At 43.5% G+C, this 18,777-nt stretch overlaps 2 protein-coding genes across 7 annotated transcripts in view; one reads left to right on the top strand and one right to left on the bottom strand.

Moving 5' to 3' along the window:
• Positions 1-18,777, top strand: part of LOC143896092 (uncharacterized) — a 94,848-nt gene that overhangs the window by 32,237 nt on the left and 43,834 nt on the right. For 5 of the 6 annotated variants that reach the window (XM_077403646.1, XM_077403648.1, XM_077403649.1 and 2 more), the window contains exon 1: positions 3,885-4,635. The exons of the other annotated variant lie outside the window; for it this stretch is intronic. The gene's annotated coding sequence lies outside the window, so the exon portion shown is untranslated. Of the gene's footprint in view, positions 1-3,884; positions 4,636-18,777 lie in introns of those variants that run through there. 6 annotated transcript variants of the gene reach the window in all.
• LOC143896102 (uncharacterized) overlaps positions 1-18,777 on the bottom strand; it is an 86,440-nt gene that overhangs the window by 35,775 nt on the left and 31,888 nt on the right. The gene's annotated exons all lie outside the window — the stretch shown is intronic.

The following is an 18,777-nucleotide window of genomic DNA, read 5'->3' as shown; positions in this document are numbered from 1 at the left end:
AACGTTATTACCTCGCATGCAAAATGTATAACGGGGTGCATGGAGCTACCGAGATGCCGAGGGGCGAAATAATGCTAATTTATTCGGCGTGCATATTAGAAGTGTTATATTAGAGGGGGAGAGGGGGAAGACGAGGAGTCAAGCGTAACGAGATACGTCTTATCTCTCTCCCTCAAGAATGCGAAACCAGAGACACGTCCATGCGTATCGGTGCAACCGCGGGACGTTCCATTTCAAAAAAACATGATGACTATTTACTTATTGCGGCTCCGTATCTTTTCAATATGAATTTAAAAATGCGTCGCGTACTTCGGATTACAGTTGAGAATGCGAAAATACGGTGGCAAATAGAATTATGACGATGAATAAAAATTCGCGACGTGGCAGGCAAGATATACAATTATTTGACACGCGTTTGATTTTATTAAATTTTATTATTTGATTTTATTACTTTTGCCCTTGGAAAAAGAGGAACTATATATTGCGAGTTATCTACTATATTGCAATGTAAAACGTATTATTCTTTTTAGCCGCACTGCGTTTTTATATATTTTACATATCACGTTATACACACGAATGTTATACGAAATACACGTTCAATATTCACAAAGTCTACAAATGTCTATATGTGTATTAATTTACTAATAAATTCGCGCTTTTATATACTTGTTCATAAATTTCACGTATAAAATATTTTTGATATTCTGATTGTTATGACGCGGTAGAGATCGCAATAAAATTAAATATTTTATTTCGCGCTCAAGTACGTAAACGTAAATTTAATAATATTGTTTATATGGAACAAAGGAACGACACGTGTATCGCGAACAAAGTACTAAAAAGCGCAGCTAAATAAAATAGATTAATTGTGAAATTAATTGCTCGCGACATCGCGACGTCCCTCGACGTCCATTAGTCCAGCTTCCGCTCTGCGTCCCGCGATTATATTTACAACAGTTCTCTCGAAAATAGTTGAGAAGCATCTCTGCGTCGTTCCACGCGTCGATTATTTCACTTTTGTTTCACTCGCGATACACTCGCGACGCGAAATTCGCCGGATTGGAATTTGAACAAGTCCGATAAACTTGACGATTTACGAATTTAACAGTTACGCACACTTATCGTAATTCGCCAATTCAATTAAAGAGTCTTGTCCATCGTATTTAATCCACGCACGATATCGGTCCGCGACGACAAATTCATTATTTGTATCCACGATATAAATTGCGAACTTATTTAAAGAATATTTTTATGACGAAGAGTAAGAAGTTTCTCGTCGCTAATTAAGATTAAGATGCGTCTCAAGCGCGTATTCGATCAAACTTTACGCGGAGATCGACGTTAACGTATTTTCGTAACACTATATGCACAAGAATCGCGACGATAGCGAGAATTATTTTTACGCTAATATCAATAATTGCGCGATCAAAATAATTAGGCTTTCAAAGCTGCGCCAGCCAAGCTCCTCGATACCGCAAATTCGATTTCACAAAATACCTAATATTTCTGTCTTCGAATAATCACGATGACGAAAATGCGAACGAAAAGAAACCAACGGAAAAAAAACATCCATCGTTCAAACACGAAGAGCACATTTTGGTATATTATTATAAGATGAAAAATATGTATCGAGATATTACATCGCAGGTATCCCTCGTTCGTCGAAAGTTTGTTTTACGCAACTTCGGTTTTGCGAAAGAGCATTGGTACCTGTTTTCGCTAACCGAAAGAAATCCGATGAGGATTTTCGCTTTTACGAAAAGAATTTTTCCCATAATTACAAAAGATTTCACAGGAACGCTCTAATTTCGGATATCGAGGGAAACTTGTATTTAACGTCGTTAGAGATATAAGATATAATTGTCGTTCGGCGTGCTGTAAAATTCAAAAGTATCGATCAAGATATTTGTAACGCCTTCTCGTTTTCGCCGAGAGAGTCGGCCGCCGATAAGACGCTTATATTGTTAACAAAACGATGAAAAGAACAAACGTGACAAGTGTCCGTAAACTTGAATCGTAATACTACTTTGGGAACAGTTCCGGATGTTTCAGCGCGTTAAATATTGCATTGTCCCGGCAAAAGTATCGCGCGTATCATCGTTGGATGCTCGCTCGGCGAGAGAGCGCGTTATCGCGTTACGAAGACCCAGCCGCTCCCCCGCGTGACTTTGACCGACGCGCGCGCCTGCGACATACCGTATATATAACGGCTCTACTTGTTTTTCTCGCGCTCGTGCGTGGTGTGACGTATCTTATTTCGGTTCTGTAGAACGGTTGCGAGTTATATATCTTTTACGCATGATTGAATCGCGCCTTGCCGCGGCGCGCGGCGAATAGAATGGGAAATTAAACGTCGCGATTATCGCGATGTTTCGCAAACGAAGATTTTTCGGTACCGATCGAACAAATTAGAGACGTAATTAATCGCGAGACGGCGAACGCGTTCGTCAAATAACGATCGACTGAGAGAACGGCTCGAAGATGAGCGATTGAATTGTTATATTTTTTTTTTTTTTTCGGTGTTTCGCGTCGACGGTAATTTAAGACGGTCCGGAGAGGAAGCTCTTAAATTTCTGCGGCTCGGAAACTTCGGTCGCTCGCGTCCACGCGATTGCCCCCTTATACGCTTCACGAGTTCCAGATGTATCGTACGAAATCGTATCGAGGCGAGGAAAGGCAAAATCGACGGCGGAGAAACGGCCCCGGAAACGGATTCGGGCTGCCCGTGAATGATTTAACGGAGCCGGGCCGAGATTCGCCCCCTCGACGCCTCGCGTCTTTGCGCCTATCGGTTAATTTATACATGTAACAACGACGAGACGCAAGCGTAAGAGCGAGAATGAACGACGCGGCGCGGCGCGGCGACATTATTACGTATAATACGGCAGCGTTATTTTGACGCACGCACGCACGCACCCACGCGAGCCTTCGTATCCCAAAATATACGCACGTGCGTCGCCGTCGACGTCGTCGCGGATCGCGCACGGGAAGATATAAATAAAAAGTATCATAAATTACTTATAACCGCGATTTCAGATTGATAGAAATCGCGATACGAGAAAGGGAAAATGTGTAGAATATTTTTAAAATATCTGGATGGACACACCATTAATATATATTAATTGTAACTTTTATACAATATTAGTTCAACGCGTTTCTAAAGCACAATTATTTATTTCGCAACATTCCGATCGGGGTATCGTACTTGGAATTCGTCGCGCCTGAACTCGAGATAAACAATTTTACCCCCGAAGAAGAACTCGGAGAGAAAACAAAGATTACGGTTATAAAAAAAAAAAAACCGCGTATCTAACACGCATACGTATATACGTATATATGTGCCAGAACTTGAGAAGCGCGTCATTACGGAGGATAAAACGACGTAGACGCAGGAGGTGGTAAAGCGAGGAGAATCACGGAGAAGAATCGCGATGGGGAGAAAAGCGGAGTGGACGATTACGAGAGGAGAAGAGATCGAAGAGACGTAATACAAGGGTAAAAAAAAAAGTGGACGAGAAACGAAGAAGAAAAGGACGAAGGCTCTTCTTAACCGGAGCGCACCGAACGACAGGCGAGTCCCTCGGCGGAGAGCCACACTAGCCACAGTTTCCCCGATGAAGGGGGCCGAGATGGAAAGGAGAAAGAAAGAGAGAGAGCGAGCGAGCGAGCGAGCGGGAGCGAGTATCGCGGTGGAACGGTGGAAACGGAGTAACGCGCCGCGGCGCGGAGAGTAGGCGAGTGCGATTCGGAGTCGGTCGGAGTCGGCCGCGAAGATGCACGAGCGCTCTCGGCTGGCGGGGGCTTGGGGAGGGGATAGGAGCGGCACCCGGGGGGGGGGGGATAAGCACGCCGGCGCCTCACGGCCTCAGTCGGCTCAGTCCGCAGTCGCTCAGTCCTCCAGTCCCGCGGTGTCCGTCGAGGTGGTTCTGTCCGTCGACGCGTTTTCTCTCCGCTCTCGGGACAAAAGCGCCCGCGGTTCTCTCCTTTCGACTCGGCCGCCGTTGTGCGCGAGGCTGCTCCCCGCGGGGAGGGAGAGGAGAAGAGAAAGACAGAAAAATATCGTTCGGCTCGTACGCGTACGGGTTTTTCTCGCGGCCGTCGCGGTTGCCGTCGTTTTCTCTAGCGAGGCCAGCCAACCGCGGCTTTAGCGGAAGTCGACCGGCCGTATATATATATATATATATATACGCTTCTCTCTTTTTCTATCGCGCTTTCTCGCGCGCGCGCTTGGTGCGTTCGACGGAGAGCGACGACATCGGGCTGTTCAACGCGACTGTAGTGACTGTACCAGCTGTGGCGACGCGACGCGCTCTCGGGAAGGGGGGGGAGCCGAGTGTACGTATCATGCCGTGCACCGTGTTCTCTCGTTTGTAATCGTCTGTTCCGTGCGGGTTCGCGGGTCGCAAAAGCGCGAGAGGCCAACAGTCGAATTTTGTTTTCCTTCGCGCATCTCCTCTTCCGGCGTGCGACTCTGATGTTTTCTCCGCCGAGGACCCGTTATAGCGCCGAGGGAACAAAGAGAGACAGCTAGGGAGGCCGACGCCGACGGCGAACGAGAGAAGGGACAGAGAGAGAGAGAGAGAGGACCTACACGCGTACAGTCGTCGTATCGATCGAGAGCTGGTCCCACTTGACGTGAGTCGATGAGTTTCATACCACCGCTGATCTCTCTCTTCGGCGTCTTCTCTGGTGACACCAAGGCCGGAGAATGGGACGCTCCGTTCTCCCCGTTCGCGGCGTTGCCCAGCGTTGCCCACCGCCGCAACGACGGCGACGGCGACGGCTCCGCTTAACGGGAAAGCCATTGGAACGGAGGGTCCCACGTGCGATACGATAACGCTTCGAAAATGATGCTCGGCAACGCGCTGATGGTCGCGCGAACCGAGCGACCTTCGTCGGTAACTGTTCTTATACGCGTCGAATCAAGTTCACGATCACGCACAAGAGGCCTCATTCTGCCTCCTTGTTGCTTCGGATATACGATATACCAAACGCGAAACACTCTCGTTCCTCGGTGCCGTCTCAAGCTGCTTTTATACATTCGTCGCGTTCGCGTTCTATCAAACCGCCACATCGAGACGCTTGCGAGCACTTGTCGTTTTCTGACGATCGTATATCTCACTGCAGTTTATAACACTTAATCGAGTTCTGTGGTGATAATTGTATATCGACGAAAGCGCGTTTTTTTTCTCAGGCGAATCGTATAAAAGTCAATTATATTATTATATATATTATAAAACACATCTGGCCGTTGAACTTATTCAAAAGAATTAAATTAGAATTAAGTATATTTTATTAGATTTATTAGATTGTATTTCGTTAGAAATTAGAATTGTCTTTTGATTATTTAACGATATTGTCGCGTGAAAGAGTTTTAGTTTTTCGAGCATTATTTCAGCATTAAACGAATACGGACGATATTATTTTTCGCACTATTATCGTATTGCACTCGTATTATTCATATTTTATACTGCAATTTATTTATTAATTATCTATTGTGCTATATGTAATCTTTATTACGGCGAAAGTATATCACCGAAAGATATGCGAATTATAAATAACAAATTAATTACAATATAACGACGCGATTATTATATAAGCGCTTCTATTTTTTGGCGGAAGGAGAATATATGTATACTTATTTGTGATACTTATTTAATGATTCAGAAACCCCGTAACGTGTGTGTGTGTCACACACTCAACACCGAATCAGCTCGAAAGAGCTATTATTAGACACTTGCGACGATAAATGCTTAAACTGTCCGTAGAAAATTACAGCTCGTCGAAAGATATCTCAACGACATAGTTCCGCGTGTAATTTTTTTTTTCTTTACATTTAAAGAATGCTGTTTCGCGGTCACGATAAACTCACGGTACAGTGAATAACGAGTAGGAAGCGAAACGTTCGCGTATAGGTACGTGACGAACATCGATGGTACTTGAGTCTCTTTTTGCCACGTTACTTTTTTCTACGGCACCTTCTCCTCGATCGACTCGAAAGACGACTCTTCCGCCTAGAGACCTGTTCGTTTTTTTTCTCAACACAGACTCTAGAAAAATTTCGTGCTTGTTTCCAGTCCTACATTCTTGGAAAGATTCAGATTAGGGACGAAGAGGCTCAAAGATATATCGAGACTCCAATAATTCCGATCGGAACAGAGACGGCCCGTCGGACACCCCGGACGTGGCCGCACGCGCACCTCGTTCGCGAAAGCCGCCGGTGACGATACGCCCCCGTCCAGGACGACGGAGATTAACGCCGCGCGACGGGGCGTACCGTGTCGTTAATTAGACCCGCGCCCCTCGAGCCCCGCGCAATACCGCCGCGAGTCGTACGTTTTATTGCACGCGAGGTCTAATCAGACCTGAGGTACAGCGAGACGAAAGGCCGCGGTAACCGGCGACGGTGACGAACGCACGGCGCTCGCCCGCGTCCCGGGGGATGCCTCAATATGACCCGGCTTAACCCGCGGAAACTTCCCGATTTAAGTACGTCCGCGAAACTCTCGTCCGCCCGGCGTCTCGCCGAGGTACCTTCGCGATTCTCGATATACTTTTCTCAAGTGCCCCTCCCTTTGCGTCATCGCGCTTGACGAGTCGACGAACGAAGTCGTCAACGTGCCCCTCGTTCAAACTCGTCTCGCGCGACGCAGAGGCCAGAGGCGAGGTTGGCGAGGTAGCGTACGTACGCTTTTATCGTCCAGATTCACTCGCTTTGTCGGATACCCCGCCGCGTTGACGATTATCCGGTCGCAAACGACGAAAATTTTTAAGCGAGCCCGATCGACGCCGTCGCTCGTTTGACGCGTCGATCAATACTTAGGATTGGCTTGGGTGCAACTTTCTATACGCCGCATCGAGTCTATCCCGGGATCGATTGACGGAATCAACGCTCCCCGACGTGCCGTGTTTAGCAAAACTTTGACGGATGTTCGTTTCCGTTGCGTTTCAGCGCAAAAATTCTGTCGCGGGCACGCGACGCCGCGCCGGCTGCGGGATGAAATCGCGACTTCGCGATGAGGACGGCTAGCTATTAACAGTCTCGACAAATTTATTATTGATCTTCGTGAGCTTTGTTCGTTTTTTTTCCCCTCTCTTGCGCGGACGCTGGAAAAATTTCGTGCGTGCGAGCGCGCTCTCGGTCTTACGTTTTTGGAGAGATTTAGAAACAAAGGATTAAAATATATGCGCAGCTCGAGTTAATATTTAACGATCGCCGCTTACCGCGGGGTAGCTCCGTTGAAAAGAGACGCTTCGTCGTCCGCGATTTTTTTGCGTTTCATATCCGCTGCAGGCAGCCTGAAATTGAAACAAAAGTCTCGGAGCTAAAAGTCGAAACTAAAAGTGGCGCCAGAGAGACGAGTGTCAAATAAATGCCGTAAAAATAGGACGTGTCTCCGTCGACCCGTGAATAAAGTATCATTTTTATAGATGCCTGTTTGAAAAGTTGTTTTAATATAAATCGTCAATTTTCGCGTTTTGTTGTCAGCGTTCGTCGCGTGAAATTAAATCGGAAAATGAAAGAAAATGAATAATTTTTCTTAATTTTTCAAGATCCCGAAGTGTAACTTGTACGGCATTGTTCCTCCGAAGATTGTATTCGGAACACGTATTAGGATAATCTAGGATATCGAATGCCGATTTTCGAAGCGACGACTCGCGAGAGATCTCTAAAAGTACTTAACTATTTTGTTCTACACATATTGTATCGACGTTCGTTGTCTTGAGTAGAATAATACGCTTTACGATCGTTCGAGAGGACGGACGATCAAAATGTAACATCGTTAACGGTTTCACGTCACAATATTGTGAATTTCTGGGAAAGTGGGGCATTATTCTCTCGCGTTACAAAAAGGAGAAAGCCATATGAAAAGTGCAAAGTACGGCGCGTTACTCTTTGCACAGATGTTGCGTTCGCACAATATTTCATCTGAGAACGTAACGGACGCACTCAACGTTAATTCTCTCTCAGCATTCTCTATTAAACTCGCGCGAGGAATGGTCCAGGCAAGTTTGTTCTCTTAATAGAACTTTTAATGAAATTTTCTAACGCGTGAAACACGTTTATATAAATATTCCGCGAAATCGTATTGCGCAACGAGTAAAAATCCCGCGGTGTACTTCGCGTTTGTTAAATGGCGTTAAATCGGAAAGGCGGCAAGCAAGAGCGCGGCAAGAGTTTCCATTCGATTCGCCGCGTTCGTCCTTGAGTTATTCGACAAAGTTGAAAAATTGGATTCGGCCGGAGATACGGTGCGTAGATCGAGATATCTTTATCGCGCCGCCGACCGGCTGGTGAATTAATCCCGGCACTTGAAAAAGTTGAATAGCAAGTTCCGAATATAAATCTTGTATGTACATACTTCGCGCGGTTCGCGTCGCGCCGAACGCAGGCATAACTTATACGGGCATTAGTCATTGATATAATCGATCTCAGTGGTACGGTAATTAATCTCGCGTGACGTTCCCGTCGACCGTAACGTTAATTTATTGTCAGCTAATTAGCCATTCCGTCGTTCACTCTCTCTCTTTCTCTCTCTCTCTCTCCTGCTCCCTCTCTGCATTCGGATAGGATTTCTGTGTCGATTCGATGCATCAGCCTCCCAGGGTTCGATCGAATTTCCGAGGGGTGGGTCGAGCCATTCGTCGGGCGAAGTTGTGTTCCCCTGTGACAAGATGGTTACCTCGATGGTTACGAAAATGGAATGGTGTCGGTCGAAACGACATAATGATTCTTCTTTGGAAAATTAACTTGTAAATGTAAATAATATACTAAATTAATTTATTATTGTTAACTATTATAGACTTTACGTCACGTGCGACGTTACGTTGGTAGATTTCGCAGTCGACGGGGAACGTAACGTAAATCGAGTTATCAGTTTCTCCGTCTTCGTGAATTAGGGCTTGTGGCTTTTGTCGTGAGAAAACCCTTTACGATATGCACATACACAGATGGTGTTACTCAAATTCATAATAGAGCGGTCTTGAGAATGCAGGTTCTTCTCTCCCTTTCTCGCGTATGTTCCGCGATGCTGACCCATACCCTAGGGTGCTACCAGAGTTGCAAGACAGGTAGCGACGTCATCGATCCAGCCGCTTCTCTCTTTTGTGCTCGTCTTTCCTCTCTCGAAGACGTTCGCCGTGTAATAGCTCCGGGGGCTTTCGTTAAACGTAATACGCGTAACGCGAACGTGTACGTGTACCGGCGGAATATTATTTCAAGAAGGACGTGAGAGAGAATCTTCTTTCCGGTTGAAGGAGAGAATCACCGAGTTCTTTTAGAATTTATTAAAAATGATGTCGCGTAAAGAGGACGTATATGGCCCTTCTTACGTCGTATCGCGAATTCTATCTTGTGTCATGTTGCACTGGACTAACTGGTAAGACGATTATATCCGGACGTATTAAAGAAACGAGATATTGGAGAAAACGACACAAACGAGATAAATATAAATTAAGGACTTCTATTTATATATTGGAGACCGGTTTTTTATATAAGTAGAAACTGGATCAGTTCGATATATTTTACGCGACTCTCGGGAACTGTGTGTGTGTGTGTGTGTGTGTTTTAAGTTTCAAAGTTTATTTTAAACGCACTCTCAATTTGAGTCCGCTTAAACCATTCCTATGGTTTTCCATAGGTCGCCGCTGCTTCTATTATACTTAAAATAAGTCGTTAATTTAACTAAAACAATTTTAATTTAACTAAACCAGTGGAGTTAAGATAATGAATAATGAATAATGTTTTCTGTTAAAATAATGAATTTTGACAGATAAGTTAGTTAAAAATAACAAAAATGTTATTTAACTTAAGATATTGGTTTAAATTTCATTCTTTAATATTTAACAGTGTAGAAGTTTTACATTAGAAGAGCTCTTCGTGAGCATCGAAGTTAAAGCTGACTGAGACAAATAGTCTCTGTCGGATTTTGACTTGGCCTTTTCGGAAACATATGGACCATCGATGTTATCGGTACGAGTCGACGATTTCCGACATTGGTGGGTTTTGCCAGTGGTCAAGTCTTGTACGGGCGATAGGGTGCGCTTATGTGACCGGGGATGTGTTAGATGGGATGGTCCATCGGCGAAACTCGTCGCGCAACCACCTATTTGCGGCGAGTTGAACGTAACTTTCGCATATGCTGTATTAACAAAGAACTATAACATAAATTATTATCGCAGCCGCTGAAATTCGAAATTCGAACATCGTCGAAACTTCGTGATTCGCCAACAGGTTTCTGGGAACACTCGGTCTTGAAAATTTATGACGTGTACATTGAGAGCACCGAAGTTCAAAACGTTTCTCAAAAGGCCAGATCGAAATATTCCGAGAAGAAAACGTATTATGTATTATCCGATCGCTTTTAACGACCATTCGCGCGTAGTCTTTGGCGCAAAGCGTTACGATAGCGCGAAAAATTTATTCTGAGATCACAGAAATGACTTTCCTCGTGAATGTCTCGAAAGAGGTATATAAAATATGACTCGGTGACGAAAGATAAATGAGAGATTCGCGGAATTTAAGTGTAACGATTTAATAAACGTTGCCGACTCGACGACTCGTGAGACTCGTAATTTCCAAGACACGCAGGTGGAATACACGTCGATCTACTCGCACAGATACCGCCCGTATATCGCGGCGCGCGTACGCGGCCGCGCTTATCGCGACGGTGGTGCACTCGCGATCGTTGCGTTCCGTATTCGTCATAGAGAGCACTCGTGACGTATATACAAGTACGAAGATAGTTGCGCGGTCTCTCGCGGTACGCGTACGCGCGCGCGCGCGTGCGTTTGTTAGCCTCGTATGAATCCCCTTCCGGCGGTAGAGGTAGCTGCCGAGATATATAAGGTGGCTCTTGACGTCATTGACCCAGCTGCTCGTCCCTTATGCGCGTCTTTCCACGAGATATCCCGCGTACCAGCGCAGCGCCAGCGTACCGACACGTAACGTACGATATGCAAATCGCGCGCGCGCGCGTATAAAGTTATTATCCGCGTGCATCCCGAGCGCGCCGAGATTGTCCGCCGCTCGTCATATATATCGCGCGCGTTACGCGCTGACGAGGAGCGCGATCTCGGACGTCTGGCGCTTCCTAATTCAGCCTCTTTCCCGAGTCCCCCCGAATTATCCCGTTTTTCCTCGCGAGAGTCTCGTCCGACTATATATCCGAGCGCGGCATCTGCATACACGGTCACGGTGTACGTGGAAAAACTTGTGAGAAAATTACTCGCGGTTGTAACGAGGAGTGGACGGATAAGCGTTCGCGATAACGATTATGGATCGTCCGCGATAAAATGTTTACAGTCTTGTCGCGTATATAGATCTGCGAGGGAAACAAGCATCGTTTCTGAATCTGTCGGTACTAAAAGTTACGTGGCGTGCAGATAAAACGTCAGTGATATCAGATTTATCAAGCGGTAAAATGTTGAACGGTTCCCACAATATTTCCTCTTAGCTTTCCTCAATCGGCAAATTTACGCGTCTCATATTTTTCTTTAGATATTTTATAGATAACGCATCTAACACGTTGATCACATTAAAACTTTTGCTTATTATCTTTTCCCGAAGCGACGACCTAATTAGCATCAAATATATCTTCGTTTTTTTCCTTTTCTTTCGTTCGACTTTAAATTTTAACTGCAGCTGGCACAGCCATTATTCTTTGCGAGAAACGGGGAGCAATAAAATCGGGAATAGGGTGACAAATTTGCGATAAAACAATACCGGTGCCAGCTTAATAGACGTCTTTAACCATAATCGAGGCGTGTACAGTATTGGCGGCGGTTTGTTCCGTTCGATAGAGAATATAATGCTTTGGTACGCGAACGGGCAAACGTGCGCGATATCGGCTCGTGGTTGGACCGCGCCCTGGAATGTACGCGAATTTAATATTGGCACGTGCAGATATAACGTATGGACCCGTCTACGCCAGATGGAAGCCGCACTAAAGCCACTTTGCACCGGCGAACGTTTCAACTGAAATTATGCTGTCGATACGCTTCTTTCCGGAGTGCGGCAGATCGAATTCACCGCAATTCACGTGTAATATTTCGACGATTGAGCGAGGCCTTTAGAAAGTGAAAAGATGGTCAATTTTTAGTGTTTAGTTTTAAACAAATATAATTAACAAAATTTAAGCAAATTTAACGCTCTCTCAAACCGCACATGTAATTTATTCATTTGCTTGCATTTTAATATAATATTTAACTCATATTTCAATTTTAAACAGATTAATAACAGATTTTTGCCATACCACATTAGTGTCGCAATTTGCAATCCTATATTTTTGTAAATTTTTCCCATGCTTCAAGTTATACACAAGCAATGCTTGTTGAATCGCGGATCAGAAGTGAATTGTCTTTTGATGTGCCGAAGAATTCACGGTCGAAAGAAAGCGCAAAGTGTGAAGAAGCCTGAGATATTGAACGTATCTTCCACGCACAGTTGCTGTGGCTTAATTGATTTTCTACCTTTCGCTCGTCGAATTAGCTTGGCACCGAATGGGTATAAGACTCGAGAATAATCGCGGATATAGGATCGTGCCTTGCAGAAAATCCTGCTCGATCGAGTCGCATCTTTCTCCGGATTAACCGCGTGATAATTAAACGCGTAATTAAACACGCGCAATTGCGTGGAAATATAGATGGAAACGGATATGCGCGTTTATGTATATAGGTATACCCGTATTACCATCCGGCAAAGACATGCAAACGCGTTTAATCGATTTCTTTCGGTTTAACGAATTGGCTTTTCATATTTGTTAATTTATTCAAATTGATATCACGCATATTGCGATCCTAATCTTACACGCACACTTACGCGTATTCGGTATGATAGAAAGTATTTTATCTGCGAATTAAACTTCGTCATATACTATTTGTCTATTAAAATTCCTCTTAAATTATTATATCTTTACTGCTGTTTTATTATTATTATTACCGTTATTGTTATCGATATTGTGTTAGTATCTCTTCCCTGCAAATATTTTCCGTTCCATGTTTTCTGTGAAAATACAGAGGCCCGTGTCGATTCATTTTCTTGAATAAATATATCCAATATTCAGGTTTTTTCTCCAATCAAGCTTCAATTGCTCGAATCGCCTACCTCGATTTCTACAAAATTTGCAATGCGATAAAAACAAACGATTAATGATAACTGTACCGCATAGCTATCATATATAGATCAGATAAATTCGCTGCGCTTATCTACGTAGATTCGATTTTTCGGTGCAACGGCGTTTCGTTCTAAAGAATTATATTGCTTCCGTGAAGAAGACGACGAAGGAGAGGAGGAGGAGGAGGAGGAAGAGGAGAAAGAATCGTTATTGCAACGATTCGTGAATCATCGTGCGAGATGACTCCTCGAGTGGAGTTTTATTGTACGCGTGCCAGTCGAAATGGTCCATGAAATATGAACGAAATGGCATTTACTGTAGTAAATCATAGACGCACGCGAGTATTCGCGAGAGAGGGAATAAAGCGCGTTGTCGATTTCATTTCTCCGGGTGTTCGTGTTTCGCCGCCAAGTCTAAATTGACTATTCTGCGACACTTTACCGCGACGGCGTATTCATACTGATTTTGTAGTTTCTCTTCGATTCAATTACGTTTCTTCTTTCCATATTCATTACGTATAATTACCGCTGTTTACGCACCCCGTCGACGATCGTTAGTCTCGTTGCCATCGGCTCGTGTTTCCATGGAGGTATACATATTGTGGACTTTGAGAGAAAGCAGGCGGAGAGAAAGAGCCGATAATCGTTCGATTCCTAGAAGCGATCGTACTTCCCGTAGCCATAAATTAAATCGTGCGCCTCCCGGTCGATTCACGACCGATTTTTCGCCGCAAAGAGCTCGCTATCGGCGCTATCAGTCTATCAATCGGTATACGCTCGAATGTACGAATGCACGCCATCAAGGCGCGTCAGGCGATCGTCGAAGATAATCTATTTGATCGATGTGTCGGCGCCCTCCGTAAAGATTCCGCTGCATTGTTTAAATTCGTAGTGTCAAATTATACTTAATTCGAGTCATTTTTAACCATTCCTATAAGCCGCCACTGCTCCTACTCAATATGTCGCTAATTTAACTAATACGAGTTAATTTAACTAAACTAATGAACTTAAAATAACATGTTTTGTGTTAAAATAATGTATTTTGACGCACATAGTTAAAAAATAACAAAATGTTATTTAACTCGTGCGGCATTGGTTTAAATTTCACCTTTTAATATTTAACAGCGACAGACATTTTTTCGTATTTAGATATTTATAAACTATAGTGCGGTGTGTGTGTGCAAGCGATTTTATCTCTATAGGCGTTTTCCGTTAGATATATTTTTATCGATGTGTTTGAGATGTAAATATATATCTGCATATTACGACCTGACATTTGATCGAGATTCTGATTAGTAATATTTTAACCTTTGTTTTATACATTTTTCCCGCGTTTTTCTGGAAAATATGCGAGAGTTTGATTAAGTCCTGCAATTAGGTTGCTGCCCGTTCTTCTTCTCTTCAATTTTAAACCGGGTGAATTATGAAAAAAAACTTATTACAAACAAATTTATGCTGGCACGTCCCAGAGATTGCATCATCTCACTTGCAAATGTCAGTTCCGGATTGTTTAGATATACGGCTCCGCTTTCGCAATTTTTCCATTATGCCCGATCGCGCGGCTCTCCGCTGTTGTTGCGTTACTGTCGTCTATCGTGTCGAATATGAAATAGGCGCGTCCTACACGCCTGTGTGTACACACACCATATATGCATATCCGCTGTGTGGACACGAGAAAGGTTTGGCTTTGCTCGTCGTTACACGACTACAATTTGTACGAAGGCAACGCGCGCGCGGATCGATCGGCCAGTTCTCCGTTGTCGCTCGAAACAGTCGAAACTGTCAATCGAACGGATAAAAAAAGGAATACAGCCGTAATTGTTGGGCGAAATAAAGAGACGTCGACAGTCGAGTAAGGCGGAAAGTTAATTTTTAACCGCAGGCCGTGCTTTCGCATTCGTCGAATCTAGATCCTCCGACGAACGAAAAAGCATCGCGGGTCGGTTTTCGCGGCACGTGATGGCCGACACTATTTCAACGCGACGGCGTAATTCCCGGCGGAGGAAAACCTATTTCCGCACTCGTGTTTAGATAATTTTTCTCGGCATCTTGTGTCGAACAATTCTCCGAGCCGTTAACAGACGCGTTTCGGGGCTTACCTTCGCGTGCGTTACGCGCGTTTCCAAGGAATGGAGCACGACCGTGCCTCCGTGATCCATATTTAATACGAGGAGCGCCGACAGAATGGCCTGTACGCTATATAGCAATCGGTATGCCGTTTCTGCGGGCGGGTATCATCGAGTCTTTCGCAGTATCGATTTGCTTCCCGACGATCCACATGTCAATAACCCCGAACGAGAGATCTGTTCGATGATGGCGTAGCACTGTATATTGTATTATGTAAAAATGTATAGGTACACACTATTCTTTCGTATCGTATTGTTGTTTTTAGTGGTCTTTAAATGAACGGGATATTTTATTTTTTTATCTGTGCAGATTGTTTTATCGGGATTTGAGGTCGATTTATTTTTTGAACAATATATTATTAGACATTCCCTTTTCCATCATTTTTACAACGTTGAATATTGTGTGAATTTATTTTCCAATAGTTAAATAAAGAATCGCTTTTTATTTTGTCCGTCTGAATGTCTTCTAAATTCCAAAATCATTCGTATAGCAATTCGCGAATTTCAAATATGCGCGCAGTCGTAGCTTTAAATTGTTGATGCTCTAGCAATTTCGTTGTAATGGAAACGCAATAATAAAGAATTTGTGAAATTGAATTCGGAATATTTTAATACATTGGGCAACGAACTTTCAACGCTTCACGTTTTAATCACGCATATAATATATCTATCATGTTGTTAATAAATACAGTCTAGTTCTATAATTTTCACGCGTATTTCTCGCTTAAATGATATTAGTTTAAACGTCCGCGGTCGAGATATAATCCCGACGAAATGGCTCGGATATCCTTCGGTTACAACCGCGGGTAGGGGGTTTAATATGTGCTGTAACGTGACTAATTTCTGGCAGTCTATTTTGCCAAATGACGTGATTCATCTGCGTCAACGTCAATAATCAGCACGAAGGATAGACCGTGCTACTATGTGTGTGTGTGTATCTTACTCATTAATGAGATTCTGTTTATTGCCTCGTACGGTCGCAAGGTAATAGGATGGGCATTGTAACGTCGATTGATTGTTTAACAAGATAACAAGCGCGGCGCATATACGAATTCTGGTTAATTGCATCGCAAATACATAATATTCTAGCGATGTGAAATAAATTGGCGACGCACATCAACATTTCGGTAATGGGGCAGTAATAAGCGTTATCTCCAAAATAGATACATGATGTATAGAAAGACAAATTGTTCATAAGAATCCATTGAAAAACGGAAGCTTTACTTCACATTATTCCATTCTCTCATTATTTTTTCTGTAATTTCTATGCAAACCGGTTCTTTTTCAGACGCTCGATTTTCATCTGTGGAAAGTCATAAAGTGCTTCGCATTTTGTTCATTTCATTCTTGTTTTGAGAAGAGCATAGCGAATGGTCTATTCGCGCAATATTCTTAAGGAGGTATCGGGAAAGGGGGAGGAGATTTCTTTGAAAGCGTCGCTTTTCGGAGGGTTTTTATTTAAATTAATTAAGCTACAATCAGCTACAACTGTTGCGAGACGAAACGTCGTTCGATCGCCCTCGGTCGTTACACGCGTGACTCACGGGGCGCTCTTATTAAACGGTGCTTTGTCTTGCATTTGCATATGGTAATTGATACGATTTATCGTGAGTATCTCAACGCGACGGTTCACGGCGCGCCCGAGGTCATGTAACGTAAATAATTTCTTTCCCTCCGTTCGCGTAACTCGCCGGATGCGACATTGAAACGTTAAAATGCGCGATAACGCGCGCGATAGTGCAACGTAAGGAATTAATACGCAAATAACGCCGCGTCAGCGTTCGATTATTGAACATTTGTATTCCGTCCTGATGCTCATTATATATGCCCGCAAGTTATTGCGCTTCGCTCCGCGGCGAAATGCTCCAGCTGTATTATACATGAACGTTTTTTTTTCGCCCGTATATACGTCTCTTTTCTCGCCCACACGTCTTTTAGACGCGAAAGGGAATCGGCATCGAGAGAGAAGCAGAGTGCTAGTAGATAGATTAATTCGTAAATTAATAGATGTTTATACCAGGTGTCGGATAGCGATTTGGAGAAAACGATATTCTTCTTTCGAAATAAAATTTCTTCGGTTTTTTCCCGAGTTGTTATACGTCGCGAATATTAAAGCGCACCGCGAGAAATTCGCGCAGCAGCCATTGCAGTGAGCATTTTCCACGGTTCGAGTCCCACGCTCTCGTTATAGTCGTTATTCCCCTAATTTATCAATGACGTCAACTTAATTACTCAAATTATGTCGGTTATGCTACGAATTCCGTGCTACTTTAGTCAATTAGATCGACGCGTTAGTTTGGAACAAAGATCGTTTTCCAGATAAGAATTTTGAAATCGGAATTTCAGGAAATCGCCGCTTTGAAAATCTGTTATTTATCGCGATTGTATGGCGATGAAACGCTATCTCGACGAAACACTGTAGTTTCGATATACGATTCGTTGAATGTAGGAATTTTAGAATGCAATCTCGTAATGGAATCGTATAAAACGCGAGTGCAAAATATATATATATATATATATATATATATATATTACTTCTTCTATATATTCTGAATTTAAATGGTTTATGAAGGATAATTCTAATTTCGCGATTAATTGACGTATTAAAAACGCATTACGGTAATTGCTGAAGATAATTGAATCAAACTAATAGGATAATTATTGTTAGTGCATTTGCCTCTTATTACAAAAAGGTTTGGCGTGTTTTGTTCAGCGGGCCCTTTCGTATACGTGCACTTTCTTCATTACCAAAGTATATTTATCATAGATACATATAATATGTAAACAAATGTCTGTAGAAAACAACAGGTAATATCTACCGATAAATATTGATAAGAATTTATTGATTTTTAATCTTATGAGCCTTTATTATTATATTTATTTTGATTTTTATTGATGAGCTTTGGGAAATATAAATATTATTACAGCGAAGAGAGCAGGCAGAGTTTTCGATAACGAAACCTGATGTTGTTGCGCACAATTGCACCTCGCATCTACATTTAACAGATCGGATATAACATAGCGTAGCTGTCGGATATTTCATAGAATTATAATTGTAAAATGATAAACTCGCGGCATTTATTATTGGGGTTGGGGGGGGGGGGAAATACAACGTATAGGCGCCCGTCGTCGCGCAAATTCCAAATATATCAGCGTTCGTATTTTCCGGTCGAAATGCAACAGAAGAGAATACCTACGGTTCGATCGATCAGCGTCCGTGTCGACATCGCTGCGCATTTTCCTGGGGATTCCAGACATCAGATCCGGTCGTTGGGTAAATTTCGAGCGTGTGCAACGCGCGCTGTTATTCGCGACGTAAGCCCGCGTAATTCGCAGACAGAGAGTGCGGTGACAGCTGGCACAATGCGCGCGCGCGCGCGAATTTATCCCCGTGCCCGAAGACCCGATTAAACGCGTCGATTCGCATATCGATGGAAAAAAAGAATGACAGAGATATGCCCGAGATGACGGACAAGTCCCGTCGCGTCGGGTTTGACATGGCGCGCTTTTAAAATTGCACAATATTCTTCAACCGCG

This window comes from Temnothorax americanus, unplaced genomic scaffold, assembly GCF_048541705.1.
Source record: "Temnothorax americanus isolate GAGA-0224 unplaced genomic scaffold, ASM4854170v1 Scaffold18, whole genome shotgun sequence".
NCBI classification, from domain to species: Eukaryota; Metazoa; Arthropoda; class Insecta; order Hymenoptera; family Formicidae; genus Temnothorax; species Temnothorax americanus.
Note: the sequence above shows the minus strand (reverse complement) of the source record. Positions and strands in the feature narration are given on the sequence as shown.